The sequence below is a fragment of the Odontesthes bonariensis genome, chromosome 9, assembly GCF_027942865.1.
Source record: "Odontesthes bonariensis isolate fOdoBon6 chromosome 9, fOdoBon6.hap1, whole genome shotgun sequence".
Taxonomy (NCBI): domain Eukaryota; kingdom Metazoa; phylum Chordata; class Actinopteri; order Atheriniformes; family Atherinopsidae; genus Odontesthes; species Odontesthes bonariensis.
The window spans coordinates 29,896,150-29,906,651 of NC_134514.1; the positions used below are offsets into that span (position 1 = coordinate 29,896,150).

The 10,502-nt window shown below is 42.6% G+C and overlaps 1 protein-coding gene across 2 annotated transcripts in view; it reads right to left on the reverse strand.

Moving 5' to 3' along the window:
* pik3cb (phosphatidylinositol-4,5-bisphosphate 3-kinase, catalytic subunit beta) overlaps nucleotides 1-9,668 on the reverse strand; it is a 53,566-nt gene extending 43,898 nt beyond the window's left edge. The window contains exon 1 of one of the 2 annotated variants that reach the window (XM_075473998.1): nucleotides 9,393-9,668. The gene's annotated coding sequence lies outside the window, so the exon portion shown is untranslated. Of the gene's footprint in view, nucleotides 1-9,382 lie in introns of both variants that reach the window. The other variant, XM_075473997.1, reaches the window with a different exon arrangement.
* Nucleotides 9,669-10,502: the final 834 nt, after the last annotated feature.

Below are 10,502 nucleotides of genomic sequence, written 5' to 3' on the forward strand. Positions count from 1 at the left end.
TGGTAGAAGAATGTAAGGAATGCTAAGGCCTTAAATGACTGGAGGCTTCATCACCGGCCAAGACTCTCGCTGTTCTTTACCTTGGGGCACTACCAGACACACACACCTCCAATCTTCTAACTAGCCCTTTCTTTTATTTTATTTTCACTGCATGGGCCATGAGGGTCAGTCCTATGTTTTCATTTCTTGCTATTCTCATAAATACCCTTACAAACGTAGCTGTGAAAGCCATGAAGTGCTTCCTTTGTATACAGTTGATTGGTTTTTGGGGCCCTGAGGGCTGCGTAATAAACCAATATGCCTTGAAGGCACTCCCAGCCTGACACTGCATCATTGTCTTGTTGTACCTTGCAGTGACAACCAAAGTATCCAACCAAAATAATAATAATTTGGGATGTGAACAACCTGCTTAAAATAATTAGAAATGCGTGTCTCGACTGCTCAGTGTGTTCACAACTTCAGACGGTTTAAACACAGGTCAAATTCCTAAAACTTTTTTTTTTTTTTAATAGGGGCAAGAATAGAAAACTGTAAACCTAGAACCTGTTAGATTCGGTTCTTTAATTGGAAGCTCAAGAACGGACCGGAGTAATTCAAGTGAAAATTAAGTGTTTATTGGTAGTCACACGTCAAAGCATATCAACGCTGGGCTCAGTGGAACAGAAAAACTAGAAACCTGCCTGACGAGGTAAGACATCAACTCAACACATTTTGCTGAGGTTTTAACAATAGACAGAAATCATATCAGGTACAGACGGTGTGACAAGGAGTTAATATATGCTAAAAAGGAATGTGCAAGTCCACACATTTCATGCATCTCCCAAACCAAGTGTGGCCTGAGTGGCCATTACAGTCGACTGTGCGTCATCGTGGCCTCACCATAAACAAAAGGACATCTGTCTGTCCATTCTAAAAACAATGCACACCCCACTCATTAGCACAGTGGGATGTTTATGAGCCTCCATGACAGCAGACCATGAGAAACTCACACAAACACAGAGGGTTTCTACACTTTAAGTTTGAAGTATTTCACACGAAGGCATTTGATCATTGAAAAACTCTAAAGTGTCTGCGTCTATCCGTGGCCTTTACCCACTTCTGCCCTTCTTTCCTTTCATTTAGCTACTTTCCTCAATTTCCATCTCTAAAAACTATTGTGAGGTGCCTTCAGGTGGGTGGAGTTCAAGCCTCTGTTCTCAAAAGTTTCTCTCCAATGCTGTAAATCAGTTACCTTTTGACTGCCTGACTGAGCAAAAGTCCATCGCAGGCTGGGATACAGTACTGAGGATCGCTTGGATGACAAGTGCATGCTTATTCAACACTGGACAGAACTATAAGACAGGCGCACGGTGTAGCTGAGTCAGCTCAGGCAGAGGTCATATAGTTTAATAGGACAAAGGGGAGACAGAACTGAGAAGGAGGCAGTGAGAAACTCAACGCTGTTCAGACTTATGGATGCAAAGAAATAAGGAGAACAGCAGGATGCTGATGACATAACTTTGGAATTAAACTCATGCAAGACAAATGTCATTCTACACCAAATCAGACAGAAATAGGAGCTAAACTCTGTCCATAATGCATCATTTCCAAAAACGGCCCACGTGTCGTCAGACTTAGAAATGTTTCCAGTTTTTAGCAACATCTGGATACGTGGGAGAATAAATGTTGGCATTATGGCAGCATGCGAGCATACCTCAGGGTGTCTGCACATTTAACCAGAAGTATGCGTGCTATCACAAGGCTCAACGCGTGCTCACAGAGTACGTGTGGGACAGAGTGTGTGTCACCAGCAGTTGCATCATCATCAAAATGTGAGCTTAGTTGATTTGTGTGCATTTAATCTCTACTGTAAAACAGAAACAAACTGTTCCTCCGGTCTGAGTAGCAATTCTTGGTCTTAAGGGAGTCGACACACAACCCAAACAGTTCCTGTATGTACATTAGTTTTGTTGCTCACGGAGTGGGGGTGGGGGGTGGGTACATCCTGGACAGGTTGCTAGTCCACGAGTAACCTGACATGCTTGCTTTTTTTTTGGACAGTGGGAGGAAGCCACAAGAAGAGCATGCAAACTCAGAACGGCCCCAGCTGACATTCAAACCAGGAACCCTCTTGCTGTGAGGTGACAGTACTAATCAACACGCCGCCATGTTGCTCTTGTAAATACCCTTATTATTGCTCTATCAAAGCTAAGTAATTCAAACTTGACAAACATGCATTAAAATTGCCTCCGGCTTAAATAAATCTAGTGCAGTATTTGACCCTCACTTAAATCATGAAAGTTCCAGACGGTACACAACCTCATCACAAAAATCAATACTATACCGATGCCTCCGTTATATACAGCAATGTGAAATATGATCACCAATACTGGAGTTCACTGTTTGAGAAGCTTTGCATTCGATCGCCTGTGTTTAAAATGAGGACTAATTCAGTTGTGCTGATTAAAATGAACCTCATCCAAATCCTGAGGGGTGTAGTAATGTGCACGTTATGTCATCGCAAGAAGGTTGTGTGTTTACACCAACTGGTCTGCTGGAGGCTTTCTATAAGGACTTTGCATGTTCCCCCTGAGTCTGCAAGAATTTTGTCCAGATGCTTCGGGTTCATCCAAACATTTGCGTGGTGCGTTAGTTAGTGTTTCTACCACAACCGTGGGTGGAAAGGTGAGCATGAGTGGATGTCTGTCTATTTATGTTAGCCCCATGGTGGACTGCCAACGTGTCCGTATCCTGGCTGTAACGCAGTGTGACCCTCAACAAGACCAAGTGGATCTAAGAACTATTGGATATAATTTACTACCACAGCTGTTAGTGCATTTTCCCTTGAGATTTTCCTCTTGAAGTTAAATTTGACTGAATGACAAGCAAGGCTTGTCCAGGTTTATATACAGGCAGCCTCTAGCCACAAATGTAGTGCGCAGATAAAGGCAGACAGGCTTTTCCCTTACACCAAACGTGTTCTTATATTACATGTTAATACTAATCATTTTAGACACAGCAGTTATAGACTATGTGGACTTAAATTACACGGAATTTTCCAAGCTGTATAAATGTTGTTTTTATATAATATTACACTGAGATTATACATACCTCTGTGTTGTTGATCACCTGAGAATCATCAGATTAACGTCTAACAACTAGTGGCTGACAGACGGATGTGTCTGAATTCTTCAATTTTTTTGTTGCCGTTATTGTGAAATACTCGGCAGATGGGAGCATGAAACAACCAGCGCAGACTATTTCAAAACTGAAAATAATCGTTTCTTACCCACGTTTACCGACAGTGATTCAACGCAAGAGGAAACACAGCAGCGTCTCACCTTCACACCGGTGCCGCATCACACTGCACAACAAGAGCCTGCATCACCAAGCGCACAGAGCAGCCTGCAGCATGTTAGATGAGTCTGCACTTCCTACAAGAACGATGCTGTGATGTTTCAGCTGAGAGCCAGGGCCAAACGAGCCGACTTAAAAGCAAGTCTCAAGTCTGTTTGGAGGACGACAAGATTTACTTGGCGTTAAGAGTGTGGGATGGAGGCTGCAAAGGTTTGAATTGGTTCAGAGATTTTGTCTACTGGGTTCAATTTAGACAAATTTGTTGCTACCCACATATGCACTTGACCACATGTGGTTTGAGTGCAGACAGATTCCTCTCCACTTTTACTGTTTTACATTACACTCCACAACATTACAGTGGCTTTCTTTCCTGCTGTCTTCCCTGCATTCCTCGGCAGGTCTCGGCCTGCTGTGCAGTGAAGATGAGAATTCCAACAGGCCACTCTCACCTCTCAGTCAGAGACATTCCTTGCTGTGGCAATTTCCATTCCTACGTATTCACCATCCTCCGTCCTTAATCAGCACGGCCATAAGACACGATTCTGAGGCTTAAATGCAGTCACGATAATCATGACAGCCAGCAGACAAATTGCAAAAAAGCCACATGGCATAAACTAATCCTCACAGAAGACATCCAACATCTCCCTTACATGTTGTTCTTTGAGAGGATATTATGCAAGCCTCGTGCTGTAATGAGTGGCAACTGCTTTAAAAGTGAAACAGCAGGAAGTGTGAGTGAGTAAGAGGGCGAGAGGGTGGAGGTACAAGCAGGGACATAAGGGGAAAGAGGGACAATAGAAATGGCAATTGCAACACACAGGTGTTTTACTCCAAATGAGCTGGTTGTTCTCACACATACAATGCAAAACACACCGTTTTATCCGAGGCTGCGAGACCGCTGCTTTTCAGACGTGGAAAAAAGTAAAGTATTGAATAAAAAGCATTCAATGGCAGCGATGAGAGAGGGACAAAAAAAAAAAAAAAACTAACTCAAAATGTAGGGCTCATACCGGCCAGGATAAACCAGGAGATCAGGGACCATTAACACACAGGGAGCCTGTCCACAATGAAAGCAAACATTCTGCATTTAGTAGAATATACTGCAAGTTATCATTTTCTAAATGAAACCTCCCAAATCCAACTTTTCTGTCCCCCACCCCCACATCTACAATTCCACACTTGGGCAGATTAAAATGCAATGCTGGTACCATTATGGGGGAGAAAAACGGCAAAAAGTATGAATGGAATAAACAAGGTAAAAAATGTGAAATGTTGTGTTTGGGATGTTGACAATGAAGTAAATCTGGTTAAGTCGAGGCAGGAAAAGCCTTGTTTGTGCGATATGCCTACAAGCTGCTATCTCGGCCGCCAGGGAGGTCACAGCACGGAGAAAATAGCAGTGGAAATCGCAGCCATGTCTTTAAGCCTATGAGTCAGTAGGTGCCATCAATGCACAGTCTGACTTCATCATACACCAACATTTACCATATCTATGCCATAATGTGTAGCTTGACAAACTTTTTCAGAGTTCTGAAAACTCAGAGTCAAAAGATGCTTTAAGAGTCTGGAGTTTTCAAACTTTCCCACACCATTTATTCTGTAGTGATGTGAACACTCTTTAAAGTTGAAGGTCAGTATTTTCACCTTGTAGCCATTGTATCGCAACGCGCTTCGGTTTCTACTGCTGTACACCCTGAGGTTTTCACACGCACTGAAATAAGAGTTGGAGAGCCTCTGAGCACAGGAATAATACTATGATAAACGTGCTGTGGAACTGAAGACTTAAACCAAACACACCGATGGCATTCAAAGAACGTGTGCTCGTTTCAGCTACACGTGTTCTTGCTTGAATTTTACCAATGAGTTGTAGCATGATAGTTGCCAACGAGACCGATGACACATTTTCTCGAAAGTTGTAGTCCACTTTCCTCTGTCAGGTCACTGTCACCAGTCAGGAAGCTTCCAACAGAAAACAACCCAACTTTATGTTCAGCTTCGTAAGGCAAACGAAACATAAGACAGATGCCATCTCTGCTGTTTTTGTCAAACACTTGGTTAGAATTCTGCTTTCATTTGTGCCCAGTTTCTCAGAGAGGCCCGCTTTCAGACTAAATCTGGCTTGGGGTAAATAGCTGCATTGTTGGCTGATGTCTGAAGAGTGACGTCAGCTAGCCTTATCAGTGTTCTCCAACTTTACCTCAGAGGGGACTTGACACCAGACTCTGCTCGATGCAGGGCTGTCAGGACCACTGCCTGATTGAAAAAAAAAACATCAAACGGCTCAAGCGGGGGAGAGATACATCCCACCACACTGTATGGTGTGTGGCTACAAGATTCTCTCTCTCTCTAAGCCTTTATAAAGCGTAAGCTGCAGCACAATGCAGATGAAAATGTGTAGCCCCCCCGTCCACCTCAGACGTGTGTGTACTTCAGGTATATTAGTAGCACGTAACGCAAATCAAACCGCTCATCTTGTTGCTGTATGAAATGTTAGATCACAAGACTGTAAATATATTTTCTGGATATCAACGTTTGTAACTAAAAGATGAAAACTTGGGAATTTCTAGTTGTCCCCCTAATCTGGAATACTTGTGTCCAATTTATCACAAAGCACGCCGGCTGCTTCCACAGACACAGAACGAACTCAAACTCGGATTTAAAACTTTTTTTTTTTTTTTTTTCCCTCTTCCGTTATCAAGAACGAAGCGAAAGGGGGCCAAAGGATGCGTAATGACTGTGGCATGCCAAGTACAAACATGCGAGCCTGCACCAAAAAGAGAGTGAGAGGATAGAAAAAAAGCTGTCACAATATCCGTGTGCAGACAACTTTACTGGGAGACGTTACTGGTTTGGTAGACATGCCAAAACCTGAATCTAAACTGCAACATTTCGCCAGAGACTGCCTAACTGTTCAGTCAGGATCACTCTGTGACGTCAGAGCAAAACTGTCCAGCGTTGGAACAAAAATATGTTTTCTGTGAAAGCAAATACAGAAGGCTTACCTGAGGAAATTTCTAAAACAAGAGTCTGTGGACGGATGAAACAACGGTGAAGTTGCGCAACAATGACAGAGAAGAGTATGGAACAACGTTCAAGGCACAGCACTCAATCATTCAAACATAATGGAGGCGGTGAGGTGCTGTGGACGCATACATGTCGACTACAGAAAGCAGCGGCAAACGTTACCGTATAAACAGATAACAACCAAAACCATACCTCGAAGGCAACGGTGAGGCTTCATGTGGGAAAAGAAATGCAACGTCCTGAAATTTCACCAAAATCCAAACCAAACAAGCTTGCTTTTTAACTTACTGAGAACAACACTTGATAAAGATGAACAAACATCTCGTTCATTTGGTCTTGTCGAAGGCTTTCAGGCAGCCACCAGCACATTTCTGATCAGTACAGGTTAAGGCTACTGTTAACATCCATCCATCCATTTTCATCCACTTATTTGGTTTCCAAATATCTGATGCAATATTGTCGTTCAACCCCAATCACTGCTTGAACTTTACACTTCACATCCTGGTGTCTTCAACCTCATCGTGATGTGTTAAAAACAAAAGTAGGAATATAATGTCCGTGTTGACAAATGCATGGATTCGTTCCACCTGTCATTAACGTCCATTACACACTCACCTGTGGCATCTGAAGTGGACTGACTAGATGGTAAAGACATTGGGCCTCATGCAAGAATATTTTCATATTTTTTAATTCTAAATTTCTCTCGCTTCTTTCTTAAGGTCTCGTATGAACACGCCACGTCAGATTCAACAAACGACCTGCGTAAATGATGAATGCCACCTGTACGTATTTAAGTGCATGTGCACGAGGATAGTAAATTTGCATACTCCACGCCCAAAATAATACCATCTAAGGCAACACTTCCTATGTCCTGTGCCAGGAAGTGTTGAGTCATGAGAATGGCATCAAGGCACAAAAAGAACAACTTTACGGGTTCTGAGATTGAAGTTCTGCTTTCAGAGATCCAGAAAGGAAAATCTGTCATTTTTAGCAGTGTCAGCAGTGGAATTACGGGATCTGCTAAAGCGAAGAAATGGGAAGAAATTAGGAGTGCTGTTAATTCCGTGTCACCTGTAGTTCGTAATGTCACCGAAATATATTTGATAGAAAAATGGCTTAAAAATTTTTTTTAAAAAAGGTTTTGCCATGGGGAGGTGCTCAAGGACTACAACTAAAGCCGTGCAATCAGTTGTTGCCTCATCATGATGGCACTTTGATGGGGCGGTCCATGAGAGGGGTCTTTTGGCATATTGTCTGCATGGGCTGGTTCAGGTAGTGGGAGACCCTTGTTCATGGCAATATTGTGCAAAACGCAGCACACCTCCTCTGGGCTATAGAGCAGTTTGGCCCTTGCTGTATCAGACACACCCACCTGGCCTTCAGCTCAGTGCGCTGCACAACGGAACGAGTGCTTTGATGCGTATATGCGTGCTGCCTATTGCTCCGATTATGTTTGGCAGTCCAGCCAAGGCACGAAAGTCCCTCTTAATTTGTACTTGTTGGACAGCGGTGTATGGGAATTTGATGTAACATGGGTGATAAACTGATGAGAGTTTTGATGCACGACTCACAGAGGACTGGGACACACCCGATCTGTCTCCAATCTGCCTTTGAAAGGTTTCCGTGGCCAAAAGGGTGGTGAGGACCTGGATGTGTGGTGGAATTGGGTTTGATCGGCGTGTTTCTCTCTGTAGTTGTGGCTATAGCAAGCTGCATATTTGCAGCAGCACAGTCGTTTGAAATCTAAATCAGCCATTCGTCAGTACCGCCCGGATATCTACACGTCTCGGAACACACGCTCTCTTCCAAAAGCCTGACTCCTAAGGCTTCCAAAAGTAGCAAGTCAACCATGAAGCAGCTGGTTACACTTCCCATTGACCTTGTTATATCCAGAGTCAAATTAACCTTCAATTAGTGCATAATTTAAGTCAAACAGAATAATGTCAGCATAATTATGGGGTATAATGTATATATTTATTTATGATTGCTTCAAAGTAATTAAATATACAATCCTATTCTACTATTTTAAGAAACTCCTACGACAGGTCTGGATCACTCCAACATTCTGTTCGTACCTGAAAGAAAACTCAAAATACGAAAAAAAAAATGGTGAATGTGCAAATTCTCTTAAATCACTCGTAAGCACGACTTAAGAACAGTTCGTACGAATGGTTGTTGCATGAGGCCCATTGTGTCCAAAAAAAAAATTAAATAGCTCAGACTGAAACAAGCGCACGATGTTAATGGCATAAAAGCTGACTGCATGATTTACTCTGTGAAGTTTCACATCCTCTTTATTTGGCTCGTCTGTTGGTCCATTTCTCAACAATAAAGCTGACCCACTGTCGTCAGCGTGACAGCTGAGCAGGAGTCAGCTTACTGAACAAGAGCAGGATCACCGGCAAGTACCTCCGACTAAAAGAGCTTCTGAGGTCATTTCCCCGAAAAAAGACACGAGTAAATCTGTTTTTTTGTTGGTTTTTTTTACATCTAAAAAAAATCGAAGGCATCATCTTCAATCCACAAAGTTACAGTGAAAACACCGTCTGTTTGGGTTTAGGTCACTCCGGAATGCTACATTCCGTTCTCGTCAGGAGGGAGCACTGAACAAACAGCTAAGACCTAATGAGTTTGTTGTTGACCCGCTTAAAGGCAGAAGTGAGTGCCAGCGAACACATTTTGAATTCTGAAAAACTGCAATTTAAAACTGTGGCCAACACACTCACGGTGTAGCCTGCGGTCTGTTTTACGCCAACACTCTGGAGTGACTTTATGCAGATCAATGGCTGACAAACTACTCCTGTTTGTTAAATGCGGAGCCGCTGCTGAATTGGAAAAGCATCAACTTTACATCCACTAAGTTATGGAAATTGCGAGGGCGCCACGTTATAACCAGCAAAAATGCGACGTTAATTTGACAAGACCGGGTGAACGGAGTTTTTTTTTTTTTGATGTGACGTCTTCATTCCGCGGGTGAAAAACGCACCGCTTAAAATCAGTCACTTAAAAAGTGGGGACCTACCTTCACTCACTTCTCGGTGTCAGGTCGTTGAAGAATGTGCCGGACAAATTAAAAACAGCTCGGAGGTAACACTGCCGCGACGTCTTCACCAAACAAACTGTTTTCGCATACAAGGTGCCTGTGTGGACCCAGTAGCTCGAAAAGTCTCTCTCTCCGTAGGACACAGAACTCGCAGGTGGACAGCAGCGCGGTGTGCTTCCTGTTTGTTTGAGAAGGTGAAGCACCACCACCAACACATTTCCCTCCGCCAGCTCCCTCTCAGCTGCCCCCGTCACCGCCACTATCAAAGTCCTGCTGAGTGAGCCCAAGAGGACATCCGGTCAGAACTTCAAGAATAAAAGCGGTTATTCAGCTTTATTTAATATCACACAATTATTATAATAATAATAACAATAACAACAATAAAAATAATAATAATAATAGTAACAATAATTATTATTATTACTAATAATATAGTTGTTGTTGTTATTATTATTATTATTATTATTATTATGCCGGAAGATAACTTTACGTTGGAGATTGGAAAACAAGCTATTACTTGGACACCAAGGGGCTTTATTTGAAAAATAGTAATATTGAGTGGTATTATTTAGGTAGTAGTATAATTTGACTTGAAGAGTGCATGCAATCGTCACTGTACTAAAAAAGAAATAAACTAGAAACCGATTCAGCGATAACAGTGTTTGTACTTGGTGTCTAAACGTCCTGAATACACTTCTGTTAGAAGGCAGGTGAATACACCTTCCATGCACTATTCAGTAAAGATAGGACATCCTACATGCAAACCGACACGTGCATGTGGGTTAAGAGGCTGACGTGCACCGTGCAGTAAGTTTTCTGTATTAGAAACAGTAGGCTACTGTCCTCAGGTTGCAGGGCTTAAATCCCCAGGACAGCCTGTAACCTGGTGTGACCAGATCCACCGCATCTATAGTAGACGTATCCCTCTTATGAGTTCCACGGCCATCTTTCATCATCTTTCATTAATCTGACCTGACTGCAGAGTTTATATCGGTGAGGAAATGTCACAGGAAATGAATTATTTCTAGAAAGAGAATCCTTTATATGCTAAGAGAGGTCCAGATTGCACAATTGTTGTGTTTTTAATTCTGTCCGGAAA